General features: G+C 43.0%; 1 protein-coding gene across 4 annotated transcripts in view; it reads right to left on the reverse strand.

Moving 5' to 3' along the window:
* Positions 1 to 15,873, reverse strand: part of sema6bb (sema domain, transmembrane domain (TM), and cytoplasmic domain, (semaphorin) 6Bb) — a 138,610-nt gene extending 122,737 nt beyond the window's left edge. Inside the window, exons 1-2 of one of the 4 annotated variants that reach the window (XM_061683454.1) lie at positions 15,622 to 15,871; positions 15,260 to 15,512 (exon numbers count right to left, since the gene is read on the reverse strand). The gene's annotated coding sequence lies outside the window, so the exon portion shown is untranslated. Of the gene's footprint in view, positions 1 to 15,259 lie in introns of all 4 variants that reach the window. The other 3 variants (XM_061683459.1, XM_061683455.1, XM_061683458.1) reach the window with 3 other exon arrangements.
* Between the last annotated feature and the right edge of the window lie 7,816 nt (positions 15,874 to 23,689).

Raw genomic sequence — 23,689 nt, forward strand, 5'->3', positions numbered from 1 at the left:
AGCATTACTTTTTTTTTCTTTCCAGATTTCCCCCCAAGGCGCAACGCAAATCCACCTGGCGCAGATATACAGAGGTGCCTTGAGATACGAATGTAGTTCTTCCGTGACCACACTTGTATATCAAATCGTCTTTCCTCATTAGAAGGAATGGAAATTCCATTAATCTGTTACAGCCTCCCCCCCAAAAAATAATATTTGTAACGTGTTTTTAATAATGAAGAAGGCACTGTATAATGTCGTACTTTGTAAAAGCACCCTTGTGAGGATAAAGTGGTTACAGAAAATCGATGGAGATTCTGAAGATGTTCATTAATGTGCACTGTTCCATCAGAATACGTACCTTGGCCACCTGGGGGCAGTATAATGGAATGTAGAAAATGGATGGATGGAAATGGATGATATACATAGAGACGGTCTCAGTAAGCTGCAGTAATACTAGTCGTTCTTCGCAGAGGATAAGGAATGTATGCCTGTGAGTACTGTTATACTTTCTGTCCACACGTGTTGTTACATGGTTTGTGTTCCAATAGCCTTTTGCTTACAGCGTCATAACACTGCGACACCAGTGCTATTTGTTCGTTTGTCTATGGTGTTTTGAATTGGTTGTTCGCAATAAGATGAATACTCTTGTCTGAAGCATATCTATGTGGTTGTTTGAAATACACAATTAGTAAATCTTTATGTTGACAGTAAACTTCAACCGGGAGTAGCATTAAACGCCTTGAAGCCTCTTTTTAGAACTGTTCAATAACAAGGCACTACTGTACTTAAAACACATTCACTGCCATTGACGGCTTTAGAAGTCAAATATCCAACTGGGAAGGCTGCCAGTGAATGAGTTAAATATTTGATAGCCACTATTTTCCATAAGTTCTGATTTCAAATTAAGTCCAGACATTGGAAATGTCACTAATCCTAACCCCAAAAAAATTAAAAATTTAAAAATAAAATCTAAAATCTATCAATCAACTTTGACCCTAGTTGAGTGATAAATAGTATTATTGTGGTTGCAGTTTGCAACTGTACTGGATGACACTGAGAGCAGCTTGGAATAATTTGCCTTATTTTCTTCTGGTACTGGGAGTCTAAAAATCCCATTCAACAATAAATTGCCATCTTTAGTATTGGGCCAGCGTTTGGGTAAGTAGGCACTCGGCTCGCTCGCCTTCTGGGTACCACGCGATTAAAGGAGCACTCGCTCACGACTCATCAATAACGTCAAAATAGAGAAAATCCATTACTGGTTAGAAGATGAAAAGCCAGGAGGAAAATGTGATTTTTTTTTTTATGACTTTTTTGGCGAGAGCTTTTTGTGTGCTTGCTCTCACAGAAACAACAGGCTTTGGTTGCAATGCTTCCTGTGCGATGAACGGAAAAACGGAGTCGGTGCCGTTTCCTGGTCTTTCAGCCGACGTTTCTTGACATTTCATAGAACATGACGTCTCACGCCGAACGAGCCGTGTTTGCGGCAGAAGGCTGCGGTGGGTTTTTTTTTTTTTTTTTTTTTTATAACTGGAAACGGACAGGTTAGTTAGAGGAGAACACGTGGATAATTGGGGGAAAAGGTTTGGGCGGGCGAGTGTTGACGGGTACATCACGGCGAGGGCGTGGAGGAAGCGCGGCGTTGACGGGTAAAAAGAGTCCAAATGAGTTGTCCGGTCAGCACTCTTCCACCGTTAAAACCGGATAAGACTAGACCCACCACTTATGCCTCCTTTCCACTGCACAATACTGACTACTGCAGAGGTGTCCAAACTATGGCCCGGGGCCATTTGTGGCCTGTCTCCAATTTATTTGTGGCCCTGCGGCGTGTTGTAAAAATGATATGTAACCCGGCCCACCCGCCTATTTCGAGAAGAAGAAAAAAAATAGGGTACAGAGCTCAGCGTGAAAAGTGTGCGTGTCAGAAACGTGTAGGGCTTGTGATACCCGCTTCCTACTACTACGGCTACTACACGAATAATAGCAAATCAGTTTTATGCACAACTTTACTAGACTTGCAAGGATACAAAGAAAACTATTTATAACTACAATACTCATGAAATTTCCCTTCATAATGCCCTGGTGACGTAAGATGACTCCGTTTCAGAAGCAAAACTGGTTTGCTCCTCTTTCTGCTCTGTGTCAAGGTCAGATTCATATTACCATAATTATACTTCAATGCAAAATCTGGAAAAATCCGAGATTTTATATATCGCCGTTAACAAAAAAGGTTTTTTCAAAATAACCAAGATAGTTCCACTATAGAATGACTTGTTGGATTGGTTTAAGCGTGTTAGGTGTATTAAAGCTGAAGAATGTCCACGCGGCACTTGCATCCTTCCATTCTGCTACACGAGGCCCTCATAGGAAAAAGTCTGACCAATCCTGTACTCGTACATTGATCCTCCGCCATTCGCAGGGACCGAACCTCCCAAAAATAAAGTTTATACGCTTTCCCAGTGAAATGAATGGAAGTGCCCTTAATCCATTGGCCTACTACGCTACTGTATTTTAATGATGGTGGTGGTACTTGGAGAGGCAAGTATTTTGAGGTCGTATTTGGTGTAAAAAGTTTGAGACGCGCTCGATTCGAGGTAGTAGAGTGCTTTGGAGCGTTGTCTTGTCGAACAAACGCCGGCCTGAAGTGGAAATCGTTATTTGGACCGCTGGCGCCCGGTAAACTTGCCACTCGCGCGCTGACACAAACAACTAATTATTTCCAGTTAGATGGGGGAGCCGGGGCGCCGTCGCTCGCGTCTTTTCAGAATGCACTCGACGTGCCCGCTGTGAGATTTACGGCGTCGCGAGTCACCGTGTGACAAGAGGCTTGACAGATGCCTGACACAGTGCCAAGCTGTGTGGATGTGCGACATGAGCGGAGCACAAAATCTCCTCCATCACGCCGACTCGTCATCGCCGGCGTGCGGGAGACGTGCCAGCTCGTGTGCCACTGAGAGCGGCGAAGAAATTCTGCTCAAAGGTTCATCGGAGCGTGCTATGATGGAGGAGGCCTTATAGAGACGGCTTGTTACCTCCGCCAAGCACAAAAGCAGCATGGCCGATACATTCCAGAACCACCCGCAATTGGTGAAACTATGTGATTTAGAGAGCAAATCTTCTTTTTTTTTTTTTTTTGGGTATAGTTTTACCCCTTCCATACACTTTAAACACAACATTTATTTAGAGAGGGGGGTGGGGGGGAAATAAATTAATTAATTATAAATAAATAAATAAAAAATTGAAAAGAAAAATTCCTTAGCGTCTGTTCACACTCTCCCACTGTCAAAAAGTAGAAAGTATGATATAACATCACTTGGAGGAAATGAAAAGACACTCCCTCACATAGTTCTGCTTACAAGAGGCCAAGTGTGCTTGCTTCAAGCTGTTTTTCTCTTGCTCTTTATGTCAAGCTGACATGAAACTAAACCAATCTAATTTCATCTAACGAAAGTCTGTTAGCTTAATGCTAAGATACAATGGGAAAGGATATAGACAGGCTAACACAAATTTGAATGTGTTATGGTAATTTTTAACCTTCAAACAACTGCTATTTGGTTAAAGTAGACATCATTTCTTCTAACAAAAAATGTTTGCTTGCTTAATGTGAACATATACTGAACATAATCCATTGATCTCACAGGTGTGGCATATCAAGATGCTGATTATTTATTGCAGATGTGTACCTTAGGCTGCCCACAATAGAAGGCCAAACAAAAATGTACTGTTTTACTGTACTCGGATGGGGTGGGGGTCAGAAAAACAGTATCTGATAAGTAATGTGTTTTATTATGTTTTTTATATATATATATATATATATATATATATATATATATATATACATATTTATGGTCTGGTCACGGAACAAATTCAACTTGTAAGTAAAAGGTAGCACTGTAGTTGTTGTGAAATAAAATAATAATAGCCCCAATCCCCAGCACTTTAAAGCAAAAACGTTGTAAGCACCATCATTTTCAATCATTTCCACCCTTCGTGGGAACCCTGTCATCATGTTCCCCCAAACACATTTGAGGGAAGAAAGTAAAAGGGGCGCCCCGCCTGAGCTCGAGTGCCGAATGTCACACAAACAAGCGAACGCAGCCTCGGTTTATGTGACGCCGACACGCACTCAGCCTTTCCCATTGCCCCGGCAGTCGAGCCGAGAGGTGAAGCGCATTTACATGCAAATACAAATTAGCACCCCCCCCCCCCCCCTTTACTGCGGGGATGCCCGCGACGGCGGCCCAATGCGGGGCGGCCGCAGAAAAGCCGTCACCGAGGACGCGTCAATCAGCGCCTCTCATTGTGGCCGCAAGCCTTTGGAAGCGGCACTTCCGCGTGCACAGTATCAATTATCTTCTTTTTTTTTTTTTTTTTTTTTTTGCCAGCGCTCACTGCTTTGTGAGAGCTTTTGCAACTCTTCATTTTGAATGAAAGTCCTGGTAATGAATTCGACTTGGACATGAGGGTACCCGTATGCCTAGATTTTTCCCGGGACGATGATTCCAATTCCCTATCATCATCCATCTTGCCGCATCAAGATGTACCAAGCATAATGTATGCCACGTGAGACTATGCATTGAAAGGAGAACATTTGAAGTCTATGAAAAATGGTGATAGCCGCGGGTTGTGCATTCAACATTACAACAGTATTTCCCCAAACTTTATTTGTTTGCTTTTTTGGGGGGGGGGAAATTGTTTTTATTTTTTATACAAGCTCACTAGCTTAATGCCAACACACAATACAAAACGCCATAGATGGGCTAACGAAACTAACATCGATGTTGCGGTACTTATAAACCTTGAAACAACATTTTAACATATCGTATCATGTTGCGTCTCTTATTTACGACTGTGGGTACATCATCTTCCCAAATTCCTTTTCAAAGGTCTTAGAGCCGTGAGTGATGCAATAAATAAGGCGGAAATGAATCGGTGCGCATTTTTCCTTCGTGGCTGACCAGTTCCTTCCACACCAAAGCATTAAGATGTTAATTGCATCAAAAGCGCAAAAGACGCGGTCGCCTGGCAGCGTACGTTTGGCCGACTTCGAGCCTGGTGAGGCTGCAGACAGAACAGCACTACAAGGGAACAATTCTGTCAATGAGAAGATTCTCATTTCATTTTAACAGCTTCTCCGTGACCATAAAAACCCAGGTTGGAGGCATTTGTATTGTACGCCCCCCGAGAAATGAATCAGCTATAAAACAGCAGCACAACGGCGGCTTAGCCCACGCCAGGTGAGGTGGTGGGGATCTTTTCAGAATCCCGCTGTGCTCACAGGAGTGGGGGGCGGGGAGGGTGGGGGGGGGGAGATAATTCCGCAAGTGCGTGACCAGCAACGTAGCTCTGCGTCGTTAACCAGGCGCTATTAGTCATCTGGCCATCGTAGCAGCCTAGCGTGGGAAATAAACCAGAGAAGATGCACAAAATGAGATGGTAAGTGTTGCTATTTATAGCATGTCAGGGGGGAAAAATGAAAATAATTGCGGCACAGCTGTTTAAAATGCTGCCCCAGGCTTTTATATTTATGGTAGCTTGTTACTCTAAGCCCTGTTTCCACAGAGCAGTGCAATTATTAACAACATGTAGCACTTTTTGGCACCAGTCCATTGAGATGCCAACTGTAGTTGCATGATACCACAGTGGTCAGATGAAGCGAGACACTGCAGTCCGTTGTTTGATTCAGCGTGCCGTTGGTAACGGGTGGCGGAGATCGCCAGAATTAAAAAGATGGATTTGCGCTTCAGTTGCCTCTAATGGTGTGGGAGAGGGACGTTTGAAGTGATGGAATAGGACGTGTCAGTGGAAGAGGCGAACAAACATTACGGAGTTATGAAAACTAAGTCGATCGCTCCAATAATGATGGGAAGCCAGCCACCGCATGATCATATTTTGTTTGATGCAACTCATCCCGAGTCCGTGGTTTTGGATGTTTCTGGCCATCCTGCGTAACATCGTGTTTCAAACTTGGGAGAGCACATCCCGAAAAACTGCCCTGGGAGAGGCCATCACCAACTGTCACCGTGCGCTGAAATGACCCAGATGCAAGAAAATGCAGAGTCGAGAAGAGTTTTGTGATGTCTCCTCCTTGTGACCGGGACCAAGTCAGGCCGTAGATCATTCAGAAGCGACGAAATTGCATTGCTGAATAGACGACATGTAGCGCTAATTTTTGTTTCAGGCATTTAATAAATGTCGCCTTTCAGACTTGGTATTTAAAGTCACAAAATCCGCCGTCATAATTCGTCTCAGGCTTGATCAAATGAACCGCAAGCTGCATTTTGGCACGTTGGGCAGACGCAATGGCTAAAAGCGCATCGGCGACTGTGGCTCTCCTTGACGTTACGTGGCTGAAACCCGCAAGTAGCTCAGGGTGTCAGCGCCACGCCGCGGTCGGGAATGCTTCGGAACGTTGTATGGGACGGGCCTCTCGCTTCCTGACTGCGGCCCCTCATTGGTCTCCTGCTTACAAGCCAAGGCTGACCTGTCACAGAGGCTTCACCAATGTGGAAGTGAGGGCCGCTGGGAGATCAAATAGGCCCTATGATATGCACGCTCACACATGCAAGGACAAATCCCCTGTGGGTGGAAAGGAAAGCCCTGTTTATCACAGGGAAGAAATTCCAGACTCCGCCGTAGTTGGTGAATATCTACGATGTAAACAATATCAAACAAACTTTTTTGGAAAGCAAAAGCCCCAAGTTTTTTTTTTGTTTTTTGTTTTTTTTTGCAAGAAGACATATGTGCCACCACTAATCAAAATACGGTATTCTAGTTAATATTGCACTGGTGCAATAAGAATTCAACAGAATGATTCATCAGTCGCCAGCAAACTCCGGGCGCCGCCCATAGATACGAGATAAACATTTTCATTAAAAACTAGGATGGTACCTTAAGTCACATTGTATTTATTTATTTTTTATTTTTTTTTTAATTAGAAAAAAAAATCTTAATATCCTTGAATTAAATTTCAAAAATAAAAAAGGCAATAAATTAGCTGTCACCTTTTGAAAAATGTTAAAAAGTAGTGTCATGGAAGCCTTTTTTTTTTTTTTACAATTTTAAAATATTGTCCAACAAATTTTCATTTATTTTTTAATAGCATTTTTTTTAACTAGTTCAATATAAACATTTAAATGTTTTTATATTAAAAAAAATATATATATATTTTTTTTAATTTTAGAAGCTGTATTAGAGCTGGCCGTTTGGTTTGGTTTTATTTTGTGGTTCTATTGCAATAGAACAGCGGGGGGGGAGGTCTTGGTGACCCCTAACCGTTTGGGCAACACCTTGGAGAAGATAAAAATAATAATAATAATTAAAAAATCCCCCTGGAAGGCATCATGGCCTTGAGAGTGAGATGTAGCATGTGTGTGTGTTGTGTGTGAGAAAGGCCTTGCAGGGTCACAGGCACAAGCGTTTATCCTGCTGCTATGGCAACGCTATCAGTCGAGCCTGGGGGCAAATGACAACAATCAACACCATGTGGGAGAGCACGGGGTCACAAGTCACAAACACACCCTGTCGTACATTCGTGTTGATGTCTGCCTTTGAGGGGCGTGGCCTAATGAGTGAGGTCAGGAGTTCTGACTCCAGCTCGGGTCGGCCATCTCCCACACGTCTGGGCCACGGCTCCTTGTGAGTGTTTTCATTTTGTGGTTGGATGTCAACAAAACCCTAAAAGTAGTATTTGGTAAGAAGGAAGGACGTTGAATTGATACGAGTAGCATCTCCGGTTTGGGGGAGGGGCTAAGTTTAGCCTGGGTTGTTAGTGGAAGTTAGGGAGAGTCATTGCCACATGTGCATGTACATGCGCACATTTTTTTAAACTCAAATCATCTTTACGACGTTTATTTTTAAGCGGAATGTTGTAAGATGGGTTTTAAATTATATTCAACTTTTTTTTTTTTGTGGGGTGGGGCGTCGTCAATTACTTGCGGCTTTTCGTTCGTCACAGAAGGGCTCAGTCCCGGTTTACAGTCCTGCATCATGCCGAGAGCAGTTTCGAATATTTTGCCTGTCTATACAACGACAGGAACCCCCCAAAAATAAAGAAATACATTTAAAAAAAATTAAAAAGAACCAAGCTGCCCTTCTACAACCACAATAATAAACATCTCGTTATAGGAATACCTCTCGCTGACAGTGTCAATCAAACCTGATTATTATCTTTGCAAAGGCATTCCCAAATAGCCATCCATCTCCCCCCCCACCCCCCACCCCGCCCCCCCCAAGCGGCTGGCCTAACCCTCAATCATCGGGTCCTTTCCGTTTCACCACCTCTCACTCCCAGCACCACATGCTAAGTGGGAACATTGTTATGCTCAATTTGTCCCATTCAGCGTCCCAGTGGACAGGGACCACACTGCCTGAGAGGCCTTGACATCAAGGCCCAGGGGGGCCATAGAGAGGGAAGGGGGGGGGGGGGGCAACAAACAGAGAGGGGAACGGCTGAGGGTGGGAAAGAGAAGTTCTTCTGCCGCACATTATCAATTTTTGTTTTTTGTTTTTTGTAACTCCTACAAGCTCCAGATCTAGTTGTTGATCCTACAGAGCCGAGTGAATATGTGCTTGCGAGTATTGTTGTATGCGCTGTTTGTAAGTAGCTATAACTCCGCTAGCTTAATGCTAATGCGATGACTAAAATAGTTTAATTATTCACATTCTATTTAATTTTGTCATGACTTTTTTTTTTTTTAAAGTCAAATAATTTAGAGCAATGATTCTCAAAATGTACAAAATGTTATGACTAAAACCTCTGTCTTGTTTTTGATGAATACTCAGGCCTACTATGCTACTGTATTTTAATGTTGGTCATGATGGTGGTACTCGGAGAGCGAAGTATTTTTTTAAGGTGGTACTTGGTGTAAAAAGTTGAAGAACCACTGATTTAGAGTACTAATTTTCTCATTTTAAAAACAAAATGTGTTTTTTTTTTTTTTTTTTTTTTTTTTTTTTGTTGAGCCTGGAAAACATTTGTGGAATTTTGATCATTTCAATTGGACAAGACGATTTCAGATAAGAGTATTTGAAAGTAGACCTTGTTCCTCTCTCACTATCACTTTGCTGTGAGACAAAAAGGTTTCTGTGGTTGTGGCGGCGCCAGTTGCATAAGGCAGATGACAACAGTCTGTTCATGTCTGTGTACAGTTTATGACCACACCCCAGGAGAAATCAGGTTTTGTTTGACGGGATTGTCTTTTTACTGATTTTATACAATCGTAGCTCTCATTACTCTCAAAGTGGTTGTCCTGTATCTTTGCCTACGAAGGGGTTGGCATTTAACCCTAACCCTAAACCTGGACCGTTAGCATCAGGCTAGCTAACAAATATACAGCTTGAAGCAGCACTTTGCACTCTTATTTGGAGAACTGGCGAGCGAGTCTTCCTTTGCTCAAAGTGACGTTATAAAGTAGTCTCCAATTTCTTGACATTGAGAGCGAGAACTGGTGCTAAGGAACACTTCAAAAGGCGTTCACTGTCGTGATGGAACACGTGAAGGGAGAGGGAACGAGAGAGAGAGAGAGAGAGAGAGAGAGAGAGAGAGAGAGAGAGAGAGGGGGGGGGGGGCGGCGCTTGACAAGAAAGGAAAAGAAAGAAGGAAGCTGAGGTGGCAGCTTTAAAAAACAAGAACGCCGCAGTGTGCAGCACTTACTCAACTCAGCTCCTCCCCGACAGACAAAGATCTGAGTCTCTCGGTCGAAATGGATCTTCACTTCAACACACTTCCTTGACACCAATTACTGCTTTGCTATTAGCCGGGGGCTTTGGCACCACCTGATCGGATCGTACAGAAAGAACACCGAAATACGGCGTGAGCGAAGGGGTTCGCTGTACTTGTTGCGTCCCAAAACTTTGGACTTTGGCCCAAACGCAGCAAAAACAGAAGACCATCAAGTGGTTGTTTGTCGACAGTACATCCGGAAAGAGAACGTTTCCCTCTCTATGACTCCTTTGCCAAGGAGGAGAAAAAGCAAGGCCTGTTTTCTTTGCTTACCTCAAGTGTTATGGCCAATTTCTATCGCATTCATTTGACTTACGGTGCCAGAAACGCTGACAGTAGGACTTGGGGATTATCCACAGTGAAAGCCGATACTCATTCCGGATGCTGTATGCTACGGCGAAGAGAAATGTGTATTTTGGAGGGGGCTGAAAAGCTAATATGTTTGGAGAACGGAAAGCTGCAAAGTGGACTAATATGAGGTAGCGCGGAGGCAAAGTCAAATCGATAAAAGGCACTCAAGGGAGCTTGTTTAAGCCGGCCGACATTTACAAGAACATGGAAACACACCGCAGGTACGCTGCCGTGTTTGTCCAGGATAGAACGCTTGTCGGAGTGCACTGCAGCCGTCCGTCCCAAGCCCGCAGATGCCCAATACGGATGACGTCCTCGTGCCAAAGCACCTGCTTTTATGGCACATACCGTACGTTACAACATTTGCGCCACGGCAGAGGGTGCCGGGCAACTGTCGGCGGCCAAAAAGAACACAAGCGCTCATTGTAACGTTCGTGCCCGGGTCCCACTGGTGAGGCACACGTGGCTTCGGCACATAAGACTCAAGCAACGGCAACACGTAGACGGACTATATAACAACACTCACAGGCGTATATTCTTTATCCTCTGCAAAAAAAATTAAATACTAATATTACTGCAGTTTTCTGAGTCATTTACGGTAGTTGTGAAACCTTTCTTCGTTTGTGTCGCATGACTGTATTGTACTGCCCCCTGGTGGCCAAGTCACGCACACCAGAAGAAACTGCCATTAATGAATCCTTACAGGATTGCAAGAAACAAAGAATACTATGGTACCTTGATTTATTTCATTCTGTCACGAAGCTTGTAAAATGTACTTGTACAACAAAGCCATTTTCCAGCAAAAATGCCATTAATCTGTTCCCGCCCCCCTCCCAAAAAATAAAAAAAATAATAAAAAATCATTTTTGTGACGTTCTACTGAAGGAAATATCACTGTATTGCATAAAAACATAAAAAAAGAGAACGCAAACAAATGAACTGGTTTCATCAAGTATAATTACTGTGCGTACTGTGTTGGATGTGTGAGTGATGTCAGGGTACAGTCAAAGACCGTGATCTGAATACTATCACATAAGAAAGGCCATAGACGGGCTATCAGAAATTAGCACAGATTTTGCAGTCCTTATCAACCTGAACACAACTGCAACTTTACCACAGATGGCGCAGCAAAACATACAAACGGAGCGTTACAAAAGAGAATCAATAATTTAACACTAAACACATTTGACGTTGACTGTAAAACTGACCCATTAAACATATCCATCCATCCATTTTCTGCACCGCTTATCCTCACTAGGGTCGCTGGCTGCTGGAGCCTATACAAGCTATCTTCGGGCAGAAACATTTTATATTTAACCACCAAAATGCGCAACAAAACCAAATAATGTTGTCTAATGAAAGTCCGCTAGCTCAATGCTAACATATAATGTGAAACACCATGGACGGGCTCGCAGAAATTAGCAGAAAATGTTACGGTTCAAAAAACGGCTACTTTAACACTCATGGACCACATACTGTACAACAATACGCACAGGCCTATTTTCTTTCTACTCCGAATATTACTGGTTGGGGACCTTCTCTGCATCTTCTCCTTGCTTCTGAATTACACTGCATCTCTTCCTGTAAAGCTCAGTGCTGCCTGGCATGTTGTGGCCCAACGTGGTACTACACCACTCTAAATTCAGACTCGGCCTGTATACTGTTAAAAAACAAAAACCTCAAAGACCATCGTTTAGAAATCTGCCATCTGGCGGGGCTTCGCTGTACACGCACAGCTACAACTGACCGAGGAATCGCGGGATGTGTCACGGGATTACATGCGAGGGGACGTGCTGCAGAGCTCCTCAAATTAGCCAACTTTCCAATAAAGCACTGGGCAGCGCTCAGGCCGGATTAGCCAAGCTCCGCTGAGCGCTTTGTTGAGCTTTGCGAGGAGACGCGCAGGGGACAAGGCCAAATCCCGCCAAAAACTGTAATAAGTACTGGGACCTTGGAAGATTGCAAGCCCACACGGAGCAAAACGCCGGTCACAGTCCCCTAGTTATCTCATTTAGACGAAAACATGGCCTTAAATTAGTCTCTCTCCTTTTTTTGCAACTCTTGCTTTCAGTTACAACCGCCCAGTACGCTGTGCCTTTAATCGTTCTTCATAGACTCTTGCCCACCACTAGAGTTATTTCATATGGCGGCACGAGCGCACATCCTACAGGGTTCAGGGTTATTTGTGCATTTCCTGTGACGAATAAACACGCTCGTGCAAACGACCAACTCATAACAGAGGCGTTGACTTTGATGTGTCTCAGGGCTCAAAACTTGTTCAGCGAAGCCGTGGCTCCCGACCACCGATTTGCGGGTCAGACCTACGCCACCGCGTCGCGCACAAAGAAAATCTTTTCTCGATCGTCAGCGCCTGAAAGAGGTTTGACAGTGGCACCTTGACTTCGTTTTAAGCTAGTAACGCAGTGTAATTGTATAGCAACTCAATGTTCCCCATTGCGCTGGAGTAGCTAAAGTTCCCACGTAACTAAAATTGCCAGGCAACATGAAAGGATGAGTAGCTTCAAATTATTTTAGGTCAATTATGCAGTTAACTTAAGCGTTACAATTGTATGACAGGATGTAAAAATCTGTCTGTCTAGCTAGCTCGCTATCTGTCTAGCTGAGATTCAATTGACTGACAGCCTAAAATAGTAAAAAGAAAAAGGGTGGAAGAGAAAAGAAAAAAGAAAAAGAAAAAGACTAAGACTCTAGCCAAGACTGATTGATGCATTGCAAGCAGCAGAATGGTCGTTTTTAGTTGGTGTCATTCCCTTGGCTGAGTCTACTTCCTGGCTCGCTCACACTCGGGCTCCGTCCCCTTCGGGGACTCGACTTACTCTGTTCGTCTCCCCTTTTCCAGTTCACAAATTTCAGGGATGGACAAAAGGCAATGGATGAAAACCCATTTGAATTTGAAACGGGGGAGCCACCCCTAAAAAAAAAAAAAAAAAAAAAAAAAAAAAGTGCAGATGAGGAGCTAGTTTAAAGTGGCACCCAAAAGTGCAGTTATGTCATTACGGCTGAAACAATTTATCAAATAACTTGATTTAAAAAAAAAAAAAAAAAAAGTTTGAGGAAAATCTAGACCTCAAAGCTTCGCAGGGATTTTTTTTTTTTTTTTTTTTTTCCCCACTTCCCCCACACAGGATTAATGCTACAGCAAACTCACGCACCACTCAGTGACTCCGTGTTGGCGCGATGGCAGCAAGCCGTTTTTTAAAAAAGTAATTCATTCATTTAAAAAAATATATATACATTTTACAAATGCAAAATGTTCAAAGTTGGGAACATGTCACACTTTCAAAAGAAGTGAAATATGTCTACAAGAGCACAGCTACAAATCAGTAACACAACATATCGACGTTAGCTAATTTAATATAGCCTACCACCGCTTTCAATCGCTTTATTGATCAAGCGGTAACAAAAGAAGGAAATTGCTAATGCTGTACATTTTTACGCCACAAACTGGCTAACAGCAAACTCTGCTCCCATTCGCTGTTGCACACGCCACTCGCCAGGCCAGGCCCCGCCTTTTAAAGCCACCCGCATTCAAAGCCACAGATACGACGACAGTGGAGAACGTGACGATGGTGACCTCGAGTGGACAAAAATAATACCTGCACCTCACGTGCATATTTTGAATTGGTATTGTTTAATAATGCCAAAACTATTTTTTACTCAATTCATCGTTGCGATAATCGGTAGAATACTCAATTCTGGAAATATCCAAGTAATAATTTAACATACGGTGAATAGTCACATTATATACAGAAAAGCAATGAATTAGTTTATGGTGTAGAGTGTGGATGTGAAAGACGCGTGCGCGCACACGCACACGCACACGCACACACACACACACACACTTTCTATTTCCAGTATCCAACATCAGCAGTGACACACAATCTTTCGAGTATCAAGTCACCTTTGCAGAAAACAGTGAAAAGTGTGACGAGTTGCTGCATGCTTTGAATGGGGTGAAGTAGCACCATCTGGTGGACAAGTATATGAAAGCCAGTCCGGTAGTCGAAATTGAAATCTCAATTAAATTGTATCCATTAGTTCATGTTAAGATAAATGTTTGATGAAAAATGGCATTTTCATTGTATGATTGCTTGGAACAAATTGTTTTTTTGCATGGTTTTTCCAATTTAGTGTGATTTAAGGATGATGAAAAGGAGGGAGATGACAATTCTAAAAATATATATATATAGATATATATATTTTTTTAAATGAATCTCCTCCAAATGGCACAACATGACAAGAGCATCTCTTCAAGATGAAACATTACACTTTGTCACACTTTAGTATTGACTTCAATGCATCCCTGTTATGAAATGTCAGATATGTATTTGATAAATATGCATCATTGGATATGGATAAGTCTTCAAAAGGCCCACACTAAAATGAAAAAAATCTGATGCAACAAATGTTTATTGTGATATTGATGGCCATTTTAATAACAGTTCCCCTGAGGTTTGATTTGTCGCGGCTTTAGATTTGCATGAAATATCGGACGGTTCCCAGGCTACGGGATCCCCGCCAGCGAGCTAGTAGACACTGACAAAGTCAGATTTTGATGCTCCAGCTCTTTGCGGGTGCAGTTGGACAATGCAGGTGTGCCTAATGTAGTGTCCGGTGAGTGTGCAGCAGTGCAGGATGGGAAGGGGTGGCACAAAAGCGCCCGGGAGGCCAGTGGTGGGCATTGACGGGCATTGACAACCAGCAGACTTCTCAACCGGGTCCAACTCCACCGCAATGTTTTGCAAGTTCCCCAGCATTCATTTGAACAGTTTTAATGGGCATATTGCATAATACATGTGGGGGGGGGGGGGGGGGGGGGGGGGCAAGCACTGCAGGTTAAATCCCAAACGACTCAATTAAAAAAAAAAAAAAAAAAAACTGGCTGACTGAGGCGGCTTTAATGTTAATCTCCGCTACCGTGACAATTGCATGAATTAATCAATTCCTTTATGGGTTTCACACTGGCACAGTAAAGAGTCCGGTGACAGAATCCGGACTCGAGTCGTGCGTGACTGCGAGCTACGCAGTAAGAAATTGAAGGGAGAACAAATAATATAATAATAATGATAATAATGATAAGCAGAAGGATACAGGGCAGTAATGATATTGCACATTCCAATCGAGACGCATAAACACAGCCGAATTTGGAGCGCGGCACGCCGAACAGTTCGTCTAGCTTACCTCGACTCATCTGAAGTGGAGGAAAATGTTGGTTGTCGCTGTGAGGAGGTTTTCCGCTTTGTTCAAAACAAAATCCCTGCGATCGCCAAGGGAGTTCGGCTCCAAACTCCTCCTCCCCGTCGCACCTGTCTATGCCCAGCGTGGAGCCCGCACGCCAGCCCGACATCCACCACGGGAGGCGGGTGGGGGGTCGGGGGGGCTGTGAGCGTGTCCGTGGTGGTCCCCCCTCCTCTTTCCCAGACTTCACCGCCACCTGTCCCCCGATCCAAAACACAACGCACAAAAGAGTCTATGTAACGCGGTGACACATGGCCACACGCGCGCGCGCGAGGGGGGGGGGCTTGGGAGGATGGAGGGTTTACCCCGACTCAAGTGTCCGGAGGTGGGCGCCCCTGGCCCCGAAGCAGCTGCGGTGGTGGGGTGGGGGGGTTGCAACCAAATTGTATCCGCTCGTTCGGTTCTCGATGCTGTCCGAGGCTCGCTTGCAGTTGAGTCGCACACACTCTCCGTCTTCCTCTCCGCGCGGAGTGAACGCGGCCGCCCCTCGTCGGCTCATTCAAATGAGCTCCAGCTGGGCTTGTTCGAAGCGGGGGAGGGGGGGGGGGCGAGGGGGGAGTCTGGATCAGGCTGACGGGAGCCTCGACCCTCCCTCTCTCTCTCGCTCGCCGGCTCCGCTGGAGACTTGGGAAGCGGACCCGATGGTGCCAAAAACCTGAAGTAGAATCACGCACGCACTGGAATGGAAGAAATTAATTGTCTGTCTAATTGCCCCCCCCCCCCCCCCCCCCGTTTTATCACTATTATTTTCCCCTGTTTTTCTGACAATTTTTTTTTCTAATGACTCATAACAATACCATCTATGTGACTCAAAGACAGGAGTATCTCCCAGCGTCTTAAACCCATATCAATATAAAACTTGATCAAACTAAATAAGCCGGTCATGTTGCTTACTACGGAGTCCGCAAAGAGTCACTTGCAGTTCGCAGGTGCTCGCGTGAGTTCGATGTGTCCCGATAACTTGGGGGGGGGGGAAATGAGCCAGAAAAGCAGAAAAAAATAGTCAGAAAAACAGAGGGGCGGGGGGAGAATTAGACATAAAAAGTGAGAAAAATAATTAGTCAGAAAAAAAAAAAATACTCAGAAAAAAAGAAAGAAATATTCAAAAAAAACAAAGTCCTCAAAAAAATTACTCAGAAAAACAGTTTTTTTTTTCAATCCCAGTGAATGCAATACGCATCCATCAGAAGGTGTAGCACATAACATTTAAAAGAAAACTGGACCTAAAAAAAAAAAAAAATGCAAACAGTTCTTAAAGATGAAATGCAAATGTATTGAACTTAAAAAAAAAAGTTAAAGACTGCTGAATTGTACTTAGGCAGTGTTTCTTTTGCATACCACTAGAGGGAGCTCGATTACCCCTCGTGGTACCCTTACCAGACTTGGCAAATCATTGGCCCGAAGTCATTTTTAACTTACTGTTACAATAGCAATACAAAATACCAATGTACTTGCTAAAATAGGTTTTTTTTTTTTTGTTTGTTTGTTTGTTTGTTTTTTTTTTTTTCATTGGCCAACCTGTTCCAGCATGTTCACGATTGGTCGGTCTTGCCAAAGGTCCGCTCTCTTTGAATCCTCGCGCACATAAACGTGTACATGAATGATGCAGCAACAGTCCGATCACGTACTGGAAGTATCCGACTGTATATTTTCTTTCAACACATATGTGCAATAAAAACCATAAAATGATTGGGGAATTTATACTAACATAGTAAAACAAAAGGAAATAAGTAGATCATAAAATGTCACTTCCATGGACATTGTGCTGCTCCTTGTGGTGTGTGTTTTAAACAATGGGACCCCACCCAAAGTAGAGTTAAACCCCCTACCAGGAACCGGCGAAGAGCCAAAGACACTTTAAAGCTTCGGCTCGTGAATAATTTGCCGCTAAAATAACGACACCCGCAGGCTTGACGACTCGTGTGATGAACACGTTCAAATGTGATTTCATCCTCGCAGTTAATCGGCCGCAGTAAACCAAAGACAGCCTCTCTGCAACAATCTCGTCCGCGGCGACAGAGTCGCCAATATGCCAAAAATATTTGTCTTGTTATTGAAACACTCCCGTTTTGAGCCGGTTCACTCGGGGAACCGTGCGGCTGAATAGGCTAACCACTAGCTTAGCATGTCTGTCGTCAACCCATCCAGCGCGACCCCCAATTTACGAATTTTCGAGTTTACGAGCTGTCACTTGGTCGAATTGGAGCTTTGTGTTGCGAGCCCAAATTGGAGTTAGCTTCACATACACCGCCGCTTGAGGGAAGTGGGGAAACAAACTTAAAATGCAGCTGCAAATAACAAATAGCAACAAATAACACAAATAAGCGCACGCGACTACAATGAAGTTTTATTGTTTCGGAACAATGTTCATTTTCAAGAAAAAAATGCGGCATATTTTCATTTTCAAGTCATATATTTCCAAGAATAACGTCACATAATTTGGAGGGGGGGGGGGTTAATGAAGCATGTGTATTTTCGAGAAAAAAAAATGCATATTTGATGAAAAAAAACCTTTTTTTGTGAATTAAGTAAAATTAGGTTGTTGTTCTTTTATTTTTGGTTCCACGTTAAACCTAATGAGTTTTATTCGGGGTATGCTAATATTATATATATTAAGCATTTAAGAGACTAAGGGCTCATGGATATTTTTTACGTTACCTTATCGCCAAGTGATATTCTTCCAGCCTCTCAAGACAATGACAACAGAGGACGCCCCGTTAATAGAGACGTAAAAACTTCTTTATTTCCCTTTCAGGCAGTTGCGTGCGTCTTGTGTGAGACGCAACACCTGGGCCGGGGAGCCGCGAAGCGCGTGAGGAGTTTTCCCATCTGTGTCGTGTGTGCCGAAGGGAGCGTTTATTGTCCAGAGTGAAAACGTTACGACTTCGTCCGGCGCCGCAGCTATGCACTGTTGGACGATTCTCAACAAGCCGTCCCAGGCTCCTGAAGTTTACGCGTCATGATTTCCAATGAGCTACAGCGAGAGCGACAGTGTCGTTGATAAGCTTTCTGATGCTTCGATCTGATCGAATTAAGGCAATTCAACCAGCATCCTAACATAATTAGTCCTCCCTATCATAGCTTTGGGACGATTTACAGCTTTGATACGATTGTTATTTGTCATCCCAGAAATCTGACAACCCTGCGTCAATAAAGTTGGGGTTTTTTATTGAACAAAAGGAAATAAAGGTTGTTGTTTTTTTTCCCGGAACAAAAGGCATATTTGATCTAAAATAGTCCTTGTTTTTTTTTTTTTTAGGATTAAAGCACCTTATCCATCAATGAAAGGCGTGATTTTACCAGAATACTCTTCCTCTTGCTCAACTTTGACTTTCATATCATATTACAATTTTAATATTTCATCTGGGAAAATCTATATCTTTTTCACGGTTATGACTTTTCATGCCAGCAAGCTACATCCTGCTCTAATAAAGATTTAACTTTCTTTTCTGGAAAAAAAATACCACTTTACTCCCATATTATTACAACTTTTTTTTTTTTTTTTCCTACAATAATGAGTTTGCACAAGTTCTTTTCTCAAAAATAGCAAACGTTTTTTTTTTTTTAATTATTATTCTTTGGAAATTTAGGTGTAGACAAGAGACTTTTTAAATGTGACCAAAAAAAACATGCCGGGAGGATACACGACTTCGTCTTACACCCTAAATCGATCACTAATGGAAAATGTATACAACCATAAACACATTTTTGTACATTCTTACATCGGTGTAAGTGTCACGTAATTAACACTGACTAATGACTGATTGGACCAGGGTTCAAGCACCAAGCTGCACATAAGTAGCCGCCGGGCCATCCGTCGATCCATTTTCTTGCTCTTATCCAGTGTCGGGTCGCTTCGTACATTACATCGGCGGTGTAATAGGCTCGAAACAAAATCGGTGAAGAAGGGCACGCCTTGGCAGAGTTCAAACCTCACTGGAAGCAAATCCGATTTGTTGCCCGCTGACCTGTTCTTCGAAAAGGGTGAGCAAATTTGTGTACATTTGTGGTTAGGAGAATAGTTTCTGCTTGATTAAATCGGAGGATGACAAAGTCAGACAGGAGAATCTTTCTGGCATAAGAGAGAACAGTGGTCGCCATCAGGGCTGGTTTCTGGTGTTGTGGCAACTTCACTACTGCCTGGACCCCTTACAAGTTTGCTTATAAGGAGAGACCTCTGCACAGGCTCCAAGAACTACAAATCAACACAACAGTGGTTTTATGGATTCAAAATGTCTTAAAGGACAGACCCCGGCATGTGAGGATAAATGGTGTTAAATCAAACAACATTGTTTTAAATGCACGCATTTTGGTTTTAGGAGAGCTCACTGGACCTGTGCTGTAGGGAAGGCCGGCCTCGTGACAGACCACATCCTATCTCTGAGCCAGGAGACAAGAATAATACAAATAATTAACCTTTAACAATGATTAACAATAAACCCGTAATTCGTAACACTATTTTACAAAGTAATGTTAGGCATGCTGGGTATTTCAGCTTCACCTCCAATGAGGAAGTTGACTCAGGGCATCCCAGCATTTGTAAATACAGCATTGTAGCTAATTACATGTTTTATCATTTATGTTCGGGTTTGTTTTTCCTCGGAGCGTAATAGTAGTTGTACGCGTGTTCGACTTGTTGTGCATTATTTTCCTGCATCCTAAGTTAGTGTTCGGCTGAGTGACTCCGCTGATTGTTTCGCATTGTGTCATACTCAGCAAGAGTATGTCACTGCCGCACCCCTGGCCTGCATCAATCTTTTGAGTTACCCCCCCCCCCCCCCGAGGCGGCCATTACCGCGTACCATTGGCCAAAAAAGAAAACTAACAAGAACTCATCATCTGTGCGTTAACCCTTTTCAGGTTGATGAGATTTTATCTATTTGAATTATGAATGTATTGTGCTCTCCAGGCTTTAAATCAAAGACCATTTGTTTGACACTATGTGACACAGAAGGTGTTTTCATAGAATTTTGAATGGAATTGACTTCAAGTCATGTAGTCAAAGTCAAGTAGAGTATTTCATAAGATTAGCAAAGAAATTCCCTCATCCCAAAATTGGCAATTTATGTAAAAGTATGACATGGTTATCAATTACTATTTAATCAATAATCCCTTCCCTCACCGTGCTGAAAGTTTGCTGTTATTGACACATGGACTCCAAAAAAAGCGATCCTGTGATCAATTCTCTCCAAAAAGCAGCAGCCGGCGACCTAAACATTTTTTTTTTTTTTTAACAGATAAATCGCAAGAGAATGATTCACAGTGAGTCAATGAGTGAGCGCGTTCTAAGTTAGCGGCGGCCAATCTGCTCCGACTGTTATCATTACCGTCAGCGGCTGCAGCCGCCTCCGTCAGTTGGTGAGTGTTACGGATGCGCTGCCAAGTTGAACAGGTAGAGGGAAGGAGATCGAGTACAACTTTGGCGCATAAGCATTTGCAGACGGCCCAATGTTAGCTGCTGCCACTCGCCGGCTCGCTAGCTAGTCGTCCCGTTGTAAGGCCTGGTAGACGCATCTGGATTTTTTTTTTTTTTTTTTTCCCAATCTCAAAAGATTGTTTATCTGTTACAGACCCCACACAAGATTGTTTTTTAAAATAATAATCATCCGGCATTTGAGAGTTCTGATCATACTGTGTAAATAACTACTGCTATCGAATCCAGTCCTCCAAGACAGATACTGTGCCTTGCGTGATCGAACGTGATCGAACAAAAAGGAAATTCGTAAAACGGTGACGTCATTCATAAAGACTTGCTTTGTAAAATACTCTAGAAGCCACCAATACTATATAAAAAGGATACAATACAACCCCATTCATCTGGAGAGGTTCACAATCCATATTAATCCAATAACATGACAAACATGACGTTGACATGACATTTGAAATAAATGACATCATACTCACTAGAGATACAGGACCTATTATGATATGTTTTAATGTGTGCAGATCGCGACGGACGTGTTTTGCTACTTGAACTTGGCTGTAACACGTTTTGCTCTGACCAACCAATCAAAGGATGGAAAAATGCTGACATCGTGGACCTTGAAGGACGAATTGGAACTCTGATTAGTTTCCAAATCAGTCCCATTTGTTAATACGGTTTAAGTTCCAGGGGTTAGCGCTAACTGATTATGAAGCGCCTGAGCAGCCTTAACTCTGATTGGATAAAAACATGGCCACATGGTTTAACTTGAGAATAAGAGGTGCAAACGTGCATCAGTGAGCCTGAGCTGTCGCCTGACGATGTCAAAACAAGAAATCTACACATGGGTGTGTAAACTTATGTGTGTGTGCTTGTGTGGAGGGGAGAGGGTCAGGGCAACGTGAAGTCAAAAATCATACAATCACACAGCAAGGAAGGCATAAATATTTCAGGGCCAGTCAGCTCCAATCCCTCCGCTGCCACCGCGGCGTCTGACCCCCTTCGTCGGGGTGAAATAAGTTCCCCGTGACGGAATGTCGCCGGCTGCTTAAAAAAAATAAAAAAATAAACATTTTTTAAAAATGCCACTTAAGACTTTAAAACAGCGCGTTTGTTCTTCATTTTGAATGCTACCACGGCCATGCGTTTTGTTTTTTTTCCTCCATAAACTTTGACGACACCTTTGAAAGATGGTGCGTTTACAAAGTCTTGCTTCGGGGGTCCTACCAAGCAGCCCCCCCCCCCCCTACCACAAATCACTTCAGCAATAACCTTTAAGCCAGAGAGGCGCAGCACTCATAAAACGTCTGTAGCCAGTTACATTTTCCTCACAGGGCAATTTTACGTGGAGATTAAAGATCCTCACTCGCAGGAAGTTTAATCTTAAAGGTAATGACTTTCATTACTTTTATGAGATTTCCCTTGGAGCCTTCCAAGTTTGCGTCCCGGATGAAGAGGCTCAACTAAACCCCAAATGGAATGTCGGCCATTAATAGTCGAGGCTGTCGATAGGTTGTCAAAGGACCGGTGCCAATGATGCATTCATAAACATATACACTGGTGCCTTCAGATAAGAGTTGAATTTGTTCCATGACCAGGCTTCGTATTCAAAACTCTTGTATGTCAAAACATCTTTCCCCATTGAAATGAATGGAAATGCCATTAATACGTTACAGCCTTGCCAAAAATGGCATGTGTTTGTTTTTTTTACGCAAAAGAATAGCACTGTGTAATATTGCACTTTATAAAAACAAAATACAGTAATTACATGATCAAAAAGAATGTACAGAACCCAACAGTTTTTTGCCACATTTTTGCTTCAATTCAATGGATATGGCGCTGCGCCTCCTGGTGTGCATGTCTTGGCCACCTGGGGGCAGTGTACACTATACATGGAGACATTCGCTCCTCAGTAAGCCCCAGTCATTTTAATCATTATTCGCAGAGGATAAAGAATATATTCCTGTAAGTATAGTTTTTCCTAACATATGTTTCTCCACCGTTTAGGTTCAAATATCTGTTGTTTGAGGGCTTACAATACCGCGACACAGATACTATTCATTAGCTCGCCTACGGCAATTTTTCATCGTTAGTTAGCATGAAGCTAAACAGACCTCACCAAAGCAAAGCTACAGTATGTGTTTGTTTTAAATACGTGTCATTCTCTTTGTTGAATATTTAGTTCGGCAGTAAACATCAAAAGGGGGTGGCAATAAAAAGCTTGAAGTCTCTTTTTCGAAGAATTTTTCACCGTCTGCCAAACTGCTGCTCGTTGTGAAGTGAGTTGTGTCGGGTTCAGCGTTCATAACTCAAATTTTTGCTTGCAAGTCAAAGCAAACCTTTGAAAAACTCGAAAGTCGGGTCACTCCTATCTCAAGGCACCACTGTATGCATCCATCCGCAGTACCTATCTGTAGTTTTCCAAATAGAGTTTATATTGTAAGTGGTTGATTCCTCAACAGTCTTATTAAATAAAAATACCACTGAATACAATTTGGTACACCCTGCAATTATAATGACAGTCTAATTGATATGCCATAGGCTCAAATGGACCAGGGCAACGCTTCCTATCGCATTTCAAAGCCGCAGATGATTTGTAGCCGTGTCGTATGATACCGATACCGCGGGAAATCTGTCGCAGGATGTCAGAAATAAGATTCCCGTCAATGTGGCGCAGATGGAACCAAGCTCTGCTATTAATGTCGGGCGGGCCGGCCGGCCGATTTCTCAAATTTCGAGGCCGCTGGTGGTCGATGAAGAGGTCGAGATGAAACGGGAGCGAAATTGGCAAATGAATAAACATTTGGGATGCGATTCGGAGGCTGGACACAATGCACGTGATACTCGAGGTTGAATGACAAACATGGAAGACAAGTTGATTTTATTGCAATTCAATTGAGCTGCTCTTTAAAAATAAATAAATAAATAAAGCCCTTCGAGTTCTCTCTAAA

This window comes from Phycodurus eques, chromosome 8 (genome assembly GCF_024500275.1).
Source record: "Phycodurus eques isolate BA_2022a chromosome 8, UOR_Pequ_1.1, whole genome shotgun sequence".
NCBI classification, from domain to species: Eukaryota; Metazoa; Chordata; class Actinopteri; order Syngnathiformes; family Syngnathidae; genus Phycodurus; species Phycodurus eques.